Here is a 12,280-nt window from a genome sequence, read left to right on the forward strand (position 1 = left end):
ATTTCCCTGTTGTGGACAAACCTGGCAGATGTGTCAAATCAGGACACATTTCCCATGCAGGCTGTAAAAAAGATAACAGAGTTTATCTTATATCCAGAGCTCTGAGAGGTGCCTCTGTCCTTGACAGAAAGAACTGAGGGGTTCATGATGGCAGGATGACAGAAAAAGAGACACAGAGCTGGCCTTTTAATAGCTACATACAGTTCTTAGGACACTTAATAGTGGTGTGACCTTGGCAGGTTATATAATCTGGGTATATTTCCTCAACTATAAAACCACACTTAAGCTTGTGCTATGAGGGTTAGGTAATTTATTATCAATTATCTATTACTACTTAATTGGTGCCTCAAAACCTAGTGGCTTAGAAAAAAAGTTTACAGTTTTGTGGTTTAGTTGAGTGGTTCTTTTGCTGGTCTCATCTGGACTCTGCATTCAGCTGGTAGATTGGCTGGGGGCCTAGATGGGACAGCTGGGCCTGTCATGTGGTCTTTCATCTTGGGCTTATGGCACGGTGGTCTCAGAGTACCAAGAAGGCAAAGGCAATAGCTTCAAAGCCTGGGCTCAAGAACTCACAGAACGTCACTTTCACCACATCTTTTGGTCAAAGCAAGTCAGGAGGCTGGCCCAGAAGGGGTAAGGATAATAGACTCCTTGTCTTGATGGGCGGAGCTATAAAATAGGGCCCTGTTTTCAGTCTACTGTACTAATTTATCCAAAACATTCATGCTGCAAGCATTGGTTAAGCTTTAAAGGTGCCCACCACTTGTTTTTATAATCTCTGTATGTTCTCAAAGTTAATTTGAGAATTTATTGAAAGCTTGAAAACCCTAATTGGTTAAGAAGCATCTTCACAAACCCTGGTCTTTGAAGATAGATTGAGTCAATGGTAGTCTCCCCATAGATGAAACAGAGATTATCGTTTTTGCAAGATTAGATAGTTAGAAAGAGGTTGATGTAGTGACTGTTTATTCCTCAAATATTAGTTGAATGCTTACTGTGTGCCAGGCTTCTTTCTGGGTTAAGTGCTGGCAATAACATGCACTTTCTTACAGAGCTTACAGCCTAGGGTTGGCCCATAGGACTACAGTTGTACTTATTTATAACCACACACACACAAACACACATACCTTACAGTTAAGTGGATCAGATTATTGAAATTAAAAGAAAATAACACATTAGGGTATCTATAAAAGCCTTGTGCGATTTAAAAAAAAATTCTGGGGACTTCCCTGGTGGTCCAGTGGTTAAGAGTCTGCCCTCCCAATGCAGGGGGCCCGGGTTTGATCCCTGGTCGGGGAATTAGATTCCACGTGCCACAACTAAAGATCTCACACATGGCAATGAAGACCCGGCGTGCAGCAACTAAGACCCGGCACAGCCAAATAAATAAATATTTAAAAATTTCTGTATCATATCTAAACAGTTTTCAAAAGATACTAGGAAATACATTCAAGATTTAATATATATAATTGGAGGGATTTTTGCTTTTGACATATCCACTCTCATTTTTGGGGAAAAAAAGCTGAAGCCTGACATAGGATTTGTCACCTGTAAATTGATGAGAACAAATGCGTTATTAGTAATTTTATGTAATTTTTATTTAATTCTTAACAATGGCCCCTTGAAGTAAATAGTAGTTGATTGAGTTGAAAGAGACCCCCCACTGCCCACTCCTCTTGTGGCCATTTCCTCTGCAGTAACTTTGTTGGATCTGGTTTTTGTTTCATATTAGGGACAGCCACTTTTTAAGTGCTATTTAAAGTGAGTAATTCATAAAACAGGAAAATTGTACTTGCAGTGTTTATTAATATTTATACGATACTCTAGAGCTTACAAAGCACCTTGATTGTATCATTCAAGTTCTAAGAAAAATTCAGGCAAGAATTATCCCCATTTTTCAGTTGAGAAGTTCAAGCTCACAGTGGTAAATGAATTGCCCCGAATTAGAGCTATTGAGTGCCAGAGCCAGGTACTTCAATCCAATCCTTCAATCTTAAAACTGATTATGAAAGCCACTTCATTCTTAAGGTCTGTAAGAGAAATATTTGCTTTAGGAATAGGCTGCTTTTATGTTCTTGCTTTATGCATTGCCAACTTTCAGCACAGCATCTCTAAAATGTGCTCATTATAGTCAGCGTGGGTTCCTTGCAAAACAAAAAAACAAGCCTGAAACTTCTGAGACTTCGCAAACTAGGTGTAGAAATGCTGCCACCTTTGTTTGGCTGCCAAGACACTACCACAAAGGGCTGTAGATCCAGGTCCATTTACTTCACTAGAGTGGCTGCAGCTGTCTTCTTGCTGTAATCAAATGCTCCTCTGTAGCCAGCTTTTTGTGGCCAGAAAAAGCAAAGTAATTTTTAGTACAGATTAGCATAAAAATCTCTACTAGATCAGTTTCAGGAAACAATTACTAGCTTAGAAACAAGTGTGATCTATAGGTTGGCTAAAATGGCAGTTAATTTCCAGACCTTTTAAAATACCCCTTATTTCTCACCGTGAATACTATATAAATAGAATACACTACCTGCCACTGTATTTGGTTTCATAAATTATTCGGACAGGGTGAACAACAGACTTCAAAATTAAGTAGAGGTAGTAAATCTGCCCTTTTTAATGAGTTTGAATTTACAGTAGTAGTTTAAACATCTGGAAGTTTAAAGTCTTAATTCATTCCAAATGTTCAACAAGGATATACTGCAAAGAGGATATTGTAATTGAGGGATAAAGAAAACTACTGTTGACTCAATCTGAAGCCTTTTCTAATTTTCTCTATATACATTAATCACATAAAACTTGAGAGGCTGACAGTTCAAAAAGAGAAGAGATGGACCAAAATATCCAAGTTGGCATGCTTGTAGAAAAATAACTTTTAAAAGAGGTCATAGTTATAACAACGATGAAGTTTAAATGCTGTTAATTAACATGTCTAGGATATGGCCAGATAGTGCTGCTGTGTTGTATGTTCTGTTCTTGTGGATATGAGGTGTGGTTTTCTTTTGTTATTATTTAAACTGGACTTAGAAGAGTCAAACCTTTTGACTTATAAATTGTAATTTTTTTCTTTTTTTTTTTTTTTGGCCGCAGCATGTGGGATCTTAGTTCCCCTGCCAGGGAATAAACCCGTGCCCCCTGCAGTGAAAGCACGGAGTCTTAACCACTGGACCGCCAGGGAAGTCCCACTAAATTATAATTTTGATTAATGCATTTTGTAATCCAAGAATCTGGTCTGCTGCCAGCTTGGTCTAGCATAAGACCAAGTATTCGTTTAGTGCACACTTATTGAGTGCCTACTGGATGCTTGTTAGGTGTTGGTTTGCGTTTCTTAGAGCAGAGTTGCGGCAGCAGGAGGAGTGTTCATCATTGTCTGGTAGCAGCTGCTGCTAGGGAAGAGTGCTCGCTGTATTCCACTGCTGTGCGCAAGCACTTTACCTGAATTATCTCATTTAAACTTTTCCACCCTATGAAAAAGGTAATATTATCCATATTTTTTTCAGGTGAAAACCTAACAATTAGAAGGCCACACAGCTAGTGAAAGGTGGAACCGTGATTCTAACATGATGTAGAGATTTGCAAATCTAATTCCTTGTCTCATTTGCTTTTCATTCTTATTTCAAATATTGTATTGAATGCCTGTGGTGCTTAATCTAAATTTTGCCTCAGGCATGAGGCTAGGGTCATGGATACAAAGATGAATGAGATGAATCCCATGCCATGGATGCAAAGGTAAGACTGAGCCCGTACCCTCAGTGAGCTCAGTCACATGGGGGAGCCAGACATGCAAGCCAGGAGCTGCCAGGATCAGGGCTAAGGGTAGGGTAATCCTATCACTGATCATCCCAACCGGGACACTTTTGATAGTGTAAGGGTACGATTATTAGTTACGCCAGAACAACAGATAAAGCAGGACTGTCTGGAACAAACCAGGACGTGCGGTCACCCTAGCTGGCGGAAAACCCACAGTGTGAAGGGAGGGCCCTGAGTGACTAGAGGAGGTGATGCCCTAGCTAGACCTAGAAAAGTGTGAGACATGCTCTTGTCTCCAGTCATCACCTGCTAGTTAAGGCTTTCAAGATACCTGATTAAGTTGTGATACTTCTTCCTTAAACCAGTATTATACATATTAAATTAAAATCTGCATGGTAGAGTTTAGAGCAGTAGAGTTACACAGATGACGCTTCATTTTACAGAGAACTAGACAGGACAGCTTGCTCAGGATCACACCACTCGGTGGTGGCAGAGGCCAGGGGAGAATCAAAGTGTCCCAACAGTGCTGTGCTCTGTCCTACCACACAGACGAAACTGAAGATGGAAAGCCTGAAAGAATCATTTCTTGGCAGGTGAGCAGTGTCCACCCTTCAAACTTATTAATGTAAACAGTAATCCCATAAGTATGTCAGCTTTATAGGAGAGAGGTTTATTAAACAGGCCAGGGTCTGGGGTTAGTTCTTGGCACACTGCTGTCTTGCATACCGTAAAATTTTGGTTTTAAAAATATTTGATATTGCTACATCTTATTTGGCAAATTCCTATTCTTGGTATGATTATTTTTCTTTGGAAGGATACATGTGGTTAGAGTGTGGGTTTTCAAAGCCTTTTTCCTAAAAAATGAGATGTTGAAAGCTTTCCTTATAATTGTGCCTTGTGGGATTTGGACTTCCTTTTATTAATAGCAGCTACTATGTACTGAGCACTTACTATGCTCCAAGCGTCATATTAGGTACTTTGTGTGAATCATTTTATTTAGGCTCACAGTAACCTGAGGCAGTAGGTGTTACTATCCTCATTTTATGGATCTGAAAGTGACTTGTAAAAGGCCCTGCAGCTGTGGAGTGGCAGTCAACCCGGCCGACTATTGCTGGTAGAGCAGGCTGCTCCTCAGAGTGGAAATCCTCACCTTTAAAGAAAAATCTGTGTGAAAAGGCTGGGGTGGGAGGAGGTACACCAAAATACTAATGTTTGTCTCTAGGTAGGTGGTGGGAGTATGGGGGATTAAAATTTTTCCTTATTTTCTACAATGTATTGATTTTTCTCATTTTCAGAAGGATTGTATAGCATTCCGAAATGGAAAACTCAAGATTAGTTACATGAAAATATTTTTCTTCCAAAAGATTTGTTGCTACTTTTCCAGTTCCATTTAACACACATCATGCCAAGCATTATTCCAAGTGTTTGGGCTACAAAGATAAGTCATTGGCCCTGATGGCAAGTTGTTAGGCTGCTGATTCTTCAAGGCCCAGCTCAAGTGTCTGTCGCCAGTGCATCCCCATCACCTGTGCCCAGTTGCTTCTCACCACCTTTGCTGTTACCACCTCAGTTCAAACCACTATCACCTCTCACTTTGTCTTTTTCTCCAAGTCTGTTTTCCATGTAACAGGCAGAGTTATCATGAACCTCCTTTTCTCAGACCCTTCCAGTGGTCTTAGGCCAGAATCCAAACTCCGACCATGACCCTAAGGCCCTACGCAATCTAGTCCATGCCTACCCCTGGCCACTTCTCCTAGTCTGATTCTTGTTCACTCTGCCCAGCTACTACGGTCTTTTTTGTTTCTCCCACTCACCAGGCACATTCAGAGAAGCTTGTTCATGACCTTCACACTTGCTGTGCCATGACAGCTGTTAGCCCAATTAGTTCCTAGCTCATTTTTCACATCATTCAGATCTTTGCTTAAACATTATCTCCAAAGAGCAGCTTTCTCTGATGATGCTTTTGAAACTAGCTTATCTTTTCTAAAAATAAGTTGACTTCCTGCACTAGTATATAAGTTCTACAAGGGCCGGGACCTTGTAATGTTTGCTGTGGTTGTATCCCATTGCCTTTAATAGTGCCTGGCAGGTAGCTGGTGCTCCATATTTGTTGAATGAATGGACAAGTGATGTGTTCCAGGACGAATGGGAAATTCAGAGTGGCTGGAAGATTGAGGGAAGGGGAAAGCAACTGAAGATAAAGATGTAAAGGCAGTTAGGGGCCAATCCATGAAAACCCTTGAAATTCCCACTCAGGAGTTGGCCATCACCCTCTGGTCAGGGGAATCTTGCAAGAAATGCTGAACCTCAACCCCTTGTCTGTGTGAACTGGCCATAGGAATAGAGCCTTTCAAAGGTGAGGTGTGTGGTGAAGTCTGGCCTGCAGTTTCTGGGCATGTTTAGAAAATGAGAGAACATGGTTGAACTAAGAAAGCAAACCCCACATTGGTCACTGTTAATCATAATTAGTAATGTCTGTGATTTGTATAATCTTCCAAAGTGTTCCAGGTCTTGAGACGTGTTCCCTTTGGTACCCCCAGGCCCTGCCACAATAACAACCTTGGAATGTGACTCACCACCCTCCCCTGCCATATAATACCCTTCTATTTATCACCTGTCTTACCCCTTCCTTTCCATGTCAAGTAATTTCTGCCTTGTTTTTTTCTTCTCTTCCTTCCCTTCTCAAACCACAGCCCATATAATTTTCATTGCCCTCTTTAGAACCTTCTTGTGTCTCAGCTCCAGCCTTTTTATTTTTTTTATTTTTTATTTTTTTATTTTTTATTTTTTATTTTTTATTTTTTTTAACATCTTTATTGGGGTATAATTGCTTTACAATGGTGTGTTAGTTTCTGATTTATAACAAAGTGAATCAGCTATACATATACATGTGCTCCCATGTGTCTTCCCTCTTGCATCTCCCTCCCTCCCACTCTCCCCCTCCCACCCCTCCAGGCTGTCCCAAAGCCCCGAGCTAATATCCCTGTGCCTTGCGGCTGCTTCCCCCTAGCTATTTTCTCCCATTCTGAGGGTTGTCTTTTGGTCTTGATTATGGTTTCCTTTGCTTCAGCTCCAGCCTTTTTATAGGGAAGCGGAGCAGACCTGAAACAGTGTGGAGAGGGAGATGTACATTGTTAATTTACCTCCATTACATCGTGGCGTTTTCCTCTGGACTGCAGTTCCTTTTCCAGCTTTGCAGTCCCCCTGGAAGATAGATGACTAAACACAAAGGTGGTTGCTGGTGCTTTAAAGTCATTGGTAATCTCAGTGCTCATTTGAGGTTAGCGTCGCTACCCATAGCATGAGATTTGTCAGTGTGCTTCAATAATAGAATTAAAGTATTGATTTCTGCTGTGCTTCATGTAAAGCTGCTTATACTTAGGGAGGCATTTAATATTTATTGAGTGCCTCCTGTATGCCAGGCACTGTGTGAGATGCTTTATGCGTATATTCTCATTTAAGACTCATATTTTGATGAGGTTGATATACTATCCCCATGAGAGAACTGAATTTCAAAGAAGTTACTTGCCCGCAGTCACACAGTCCATGTCTGTCTAAAGCCAGAGCCTGTGTCCTTGCACACACTGCACAGCCAGCCCCAACCCTGCCACAGCGCTTGAAAGTGCAGAAAGGGTCTTCACAGGCATTGTCATTTCAGTCTTCATAACAACCTGTAGGGTTGGCAGGGTCGTCCCCAACTGACTTGTGAAAATGCACCATCACGGGGACCGCCTGCAGCCCTATTGCTCTCTGGTTTGGAGTCTGGGGCTTGGGCAGGGTCCTGTGCTCGTCACTGTGCTGGATGCAGGATTCGAATCCAGCTCTAGAAGAGTTAGATCATTGGTGGGCAATGCTGGAGGGGCCAGACCACAACCCCTGTGACATCATGAGAGCAGGGATGCGGGTGCTCGTTCTCTGAGGGAGGCCTGGAGGAGCTGCTGTCCTTTTCCTGCTTGTGAGAGTGGATGCAGGCCTGCCCGGGAGCTGGAAGCATCGGAGTGAGAGAAGGTTGGACAAGCCAGCAGTAAGGAACAGGGGAAAGAGCAGAGGTTTGGTGTGAGGAGACCCAGTCTGAAGGCTGCTACTTGGGAGTTGTGGGGCCTTAGGCAAACCACTTCACCACTCTGAGCACAGATACCACGGCGTTTATTGTACAGTCATGGTCAAACCTCACCACAGCATGGAATAATACTTTCTCCAAGGGAAAGTCTCTGCTAACCTGACTGCTAACCAGCTGGTTATGGTTAACTATCCCAGAACAAGTTTGAGTACTGATACGAAGGACCTGGAGACTCACTTCTCTTCCCTGCCCTTGAGAGAGAGGCTAGGCAAGTTGCTGCCCCTCTCTGGGCCTCAGTCTTGTCATCTGTAAAGCAAGGATACTAGTATCACCCATGATTAAGGAGAAAGTGTTTAGTCAGCTATATGTTCTATCACGTCCCTGAAATGCTCTGAAAGAAAAAAAGTCTGTAGATGAAATTAGAAAGGGTGAGCTTCATGCCAAAGGACCTGGAAAGACTTCTCAGAGGAGTGTGGTATGAGCTAGGTTACAAAGGCTGGATAGGGGTCAGCAGGGAAGGAGGCAGAGTTTTGGTGGAACGGCTGGCGTAGAGGACCAGGCAACATCCCAGTACAGGAAGGGCTACTGCTCTGTCTTTCCTTCCCGTCCGACTCCATCAGCATCTCCCACATTCACAGCTCCTGCCCTCAATTCTCAATTCTAAGAGGCTATTAGTTATGAGACACAATTTTAATTAAATAGCAGCTTTGGGGAGAATAAAAAATTTTCTATGTAAACAAATATTGGTTTTAGTTGCATCTCAATTTCCAAACTATTAAATTGTGGGGAGAAAATGTATCTTAGAATTGAGAAGATACAGAATATGTCACTTTAGAATGAATACTACCAGAAAAGTTTGTCATGTGGACCTTGAGACTGATGTTCGTGTTCTTGTTCTGCGACATACCAGCTTTGTTATTCTGGGCAAGTTGCCTGATTTTCCTAAGCATCAGTTCATGTTTTAAATGGTCTATAAATTGCCTGGGCATAGGAGGTGAGCAGTTAAGGTTGTTTGAATCTGAATGTTGATTCATTTTGGAAAGAGGTCTACAGAACATATTTTGTCTGAAATCAGAGGTTGCTATATTAAAAAAAAAAAAAACCATACATATTATCATTTTAGAATAGCACAACAGAGCAGTAGTTTTCAACCAGAGGCGATTTTACCCCCCAAGTGACACTTGGCAGTGTTGGGAGGCATTTTTGGTTGTCACCACTATGGTGGTAGTGGTGGTGGGGAAGCTACTGGCGTGTAGTGTGTAGAGCCTAGAGATGCTGCTAAACATCCTACATCGCACAGAATAGGCCCCCAGAACAAAGGATTTTCTGGCCCCAAATGTCCATAGCACAAGGCTGAGAAACCCTGACATAGAGATTAAGAATGGGGATTATGGAGCCCGCCTATCTGGATTTGAACCCTAGCTCTGCCACCTGCTAGAGCTGTGTATCCTTGGGTCAGTTACTTGTCCTCTGTCATCTGGGAAAGAATAGTAAGTTTCTGCCACAGAGGGTGCTTGTGAGGGTTACCGGGACTTAATGTTGGTAGAGCATTTCGAATGGAGACTGGCTTCCATGAGGCACCTAGTGAGTATCCGCTTTTATTTTAAGTAATTGAATAAACGCTAGAGTTTGTGAAAATACCTTGCCTGGTACCAGGACCTCAGATAAGTTACTTAACTCCTTGTGCCTCAGCTTCTCCATCTGTTAAAAAATGTTGTGGAGGTCAGATGAAATTAAGGGTATGACAGCACGATGGAATCTGGAAAATCTTACAAATACACTTGTATCATTATTATTGCCTCAGACTCCAGTAAGAGAATGTTCTGGGGCTGAAGTAATAAACTCTCCTGGGCCAGGCTGTAACTCAGCAGAAGGGACAGCCAGAGAGAGGAGGTGCTCAGAGCAGAATATTGCAGGCCCAGCAGTGGATTGCATCTTAAGTACATCCTCAGCTGTGAATCCCGGAAGTTGCCTTTATTGCACTGTTATGTGCAAGCTGCGCCCCAGCTTTACATACCACTTTCCCCAGAGGAGTACTTGGCGAATCGGCATACATGCCTGCTCTGCAGGCTCTAAACTTAGGGAAAAACAACAGCTCAGATGGAAAGAGTGCCCTGAAAGCCCCTGGGCAGGGATCTGTTCCTGTTCCTCCTCTGTCTTCTCTGGTCCCAGTTTTTTCAGCTCTCAGATGAAGGAACTGGATTGCTGGCCTGGACTCCAAGGCTTGTTGGAGCCCTGGCTCTACCCACACAGGATTGAGTCAGGATTATTATTATCTTTAACAATTATATCTGTAAACAGTAATCTAGCAGGAACTGTGTCAAGCAATTTACATAAATAAACTGATATAATTCTCAGAACAGCCTTGGGAAGCATTGACCTTATTGCTGATGCTGTCACTGAGGCTCAGAGACGTTAAGCAACTTGCCTGAGAACGCATAGAGCCAGATCCACATCACTCTTGACCAATACCCAGTATCACAAGGCAGAATGTGCAGAGAGCCTGGCGAACACTAGGCACTTAATATTTGTTCATTGTGTTGAATGAATGAATGCCCAAGGGTAAATCACAAAGTAGCTTGTCCCTCATCCAGCTCTGTCCATCCCTGCCTCTCACAACCTCATCCCTTCTCCTTGCCTGGGCTACCAGTGCCTGCTCTCTCTTGCCGAGAGCTTGGCACCCTCTCGGCAGCAAGTAAAACTGTTCTTTAAGGGACCTTCAGTGACAACTGAAGAGATTAGCCTTTTCCACTGCTCCGTCTGGTGAGCCTGCTCTGTGCCAAGCACTGAGTGGGGCTTGGGGACCTAGAGGTGAGTCATCCCCAGCACCTGATCTGAGGGGAATCTACATCTGCGGAAGCTGGGTGGGGGTGAGAGGGGAGACTGACGAGAAAACCAGCTGGTCACAAGCCGAATGATCAAAGCAGCCCTTGAAGGGAAAGGCTCAGGGAAGCCTTCCCTGGGGCTGAGGCTGCTCTTGAAATTTGCCTACCTGTACTTGGCACAGACTGGGCCACAGCTGCCTTCTCCCATCCGTCCCAATTTATCCTTCATTCAGTGTCCTGACACCACACAATGGAAAATGAAGGAGCAGTCTCTAGCAGCTCAGAATCCACACTGGGGAAAAAGGGAGAGAGAAACTGCTGCAAAAACCCTACTATGTGCCAGATACTTTCATCTACTTTGTTTAACTTAATATTCATAAGTAGTCAACGAGGTAGACATGCTCATTGTGGAGTGAGGGGAAAATAGGGTTCAAAGAGGTTAGGCAGTTTGCTGAAGGTTCCAGAGGAAATTGCTCATGAGGAAGCTTGCTTAAAGATAAGCAGGTGAATTGGCCTCTCCATTTTGGATCCCTGTGCCGGTCTACTCTCATAGGGCCCCCTAGAGGCACAGTGTTGGGGTGTCTCGCGGGCTGCAGAGTCGGGTGGGGAGTGAGGAAAGCTCAGTTTCTACAGACCCCCACAGGTTCTCTGTTCAAAACAACTCAGGGGATGCCCACCTCCTAGGGAGTGCCCATGCAGACAAGGGCAGGAACACATAATGTGGCAAGACATCCCCAGATCCACATCCAAAGGTGGGCATTTTTCTTGGTGGGGCTTTGGATAGGGATGAGGGCCCAGGGGAGAGGCTTGGGAGAGAGGGACCTCTCCCTTCTTCCTGGGACTGCCCAAGAACAGGCCAACAAGCTGCTTTGGGGCAATCAGTCAGATCTACAGAGCTGAAGTTCTGCCGGCGCCATCCATGATGAACAGATTTGTGGACACAGGTATAACATTAACCCACTCATTAACCCAGTCACAGTCACCCACAGCAGTCTAACCCTCCACCCATCCAGCCCTCTGTCCCTTTCTCCTCCCTCCCTCAGGCATTCCTCTATTGCACTCAGTAATTTCTTTCTTTCTTTCAGCAAGGGTCTGGGACACTTGTCAGGCATCTCTAGGATTTTGCCAGGATCCAAGAAGTCTTCGTCATGGTGCAGAAAGCATGAGACCCAAGCCTCGACAGATGAGCTGGAACTTTGGCAGGAAGAAGTGGGTTAAAACAAAGAGCAGTCCAGATGGAAGGGATGGTGTGAGCAAAGGCAGAGAAGCTGTAAAATCTGTGAGAAGTGTAAGCATAATTTATCATCCGCATTGGCAGAACAGCGTTTCCCAAGAATATGTGACCACAGAGCATCTCATGAGATCAGTCACCTGAGGAATGCCCTTAAGGAAGTTCTTTGGTACCTTATGTGTGTGTGAGTGTGTGTGTGTGTGTGTGTGTGTGAGAGAGAGAGAGAGAGGGAGAGAGGGAGAGAGGGGGAGAGGGGGAGGGAGGAGGGAGGGAGAGGGAATATAGTGAGGGTGAAGGCATTTGTGCTTGCTCTTAGAGGTCTAGTCACAGAATAGTAGACCCCAGAGATGCTCTGTGGAAACGTGGTACCACAATAAGCGTAGGAAGTGCCACATATAGTGTCTTCCTTGGGAGTCACAA

This window comes from Neophocaena asiaeorientalis, unplaced genomic scaffold (assembly GCF_003031525.2).
Source record: "Neophocaena asiaeorientalis asiaeorientalis breed wild unplaced genomic scaffold, Neophocaena_asiaeorientalis_V1.1 scaffold481, whole genome shotgun sequence".
Taxonomy (NCBI): domain Eukaryota; kingdom Metazoa; phylum Chordata; class Mammalia; order Artiodactyla; family Phocoenidae; genus Neophocaena; species Neophocaena asiaeorientalis.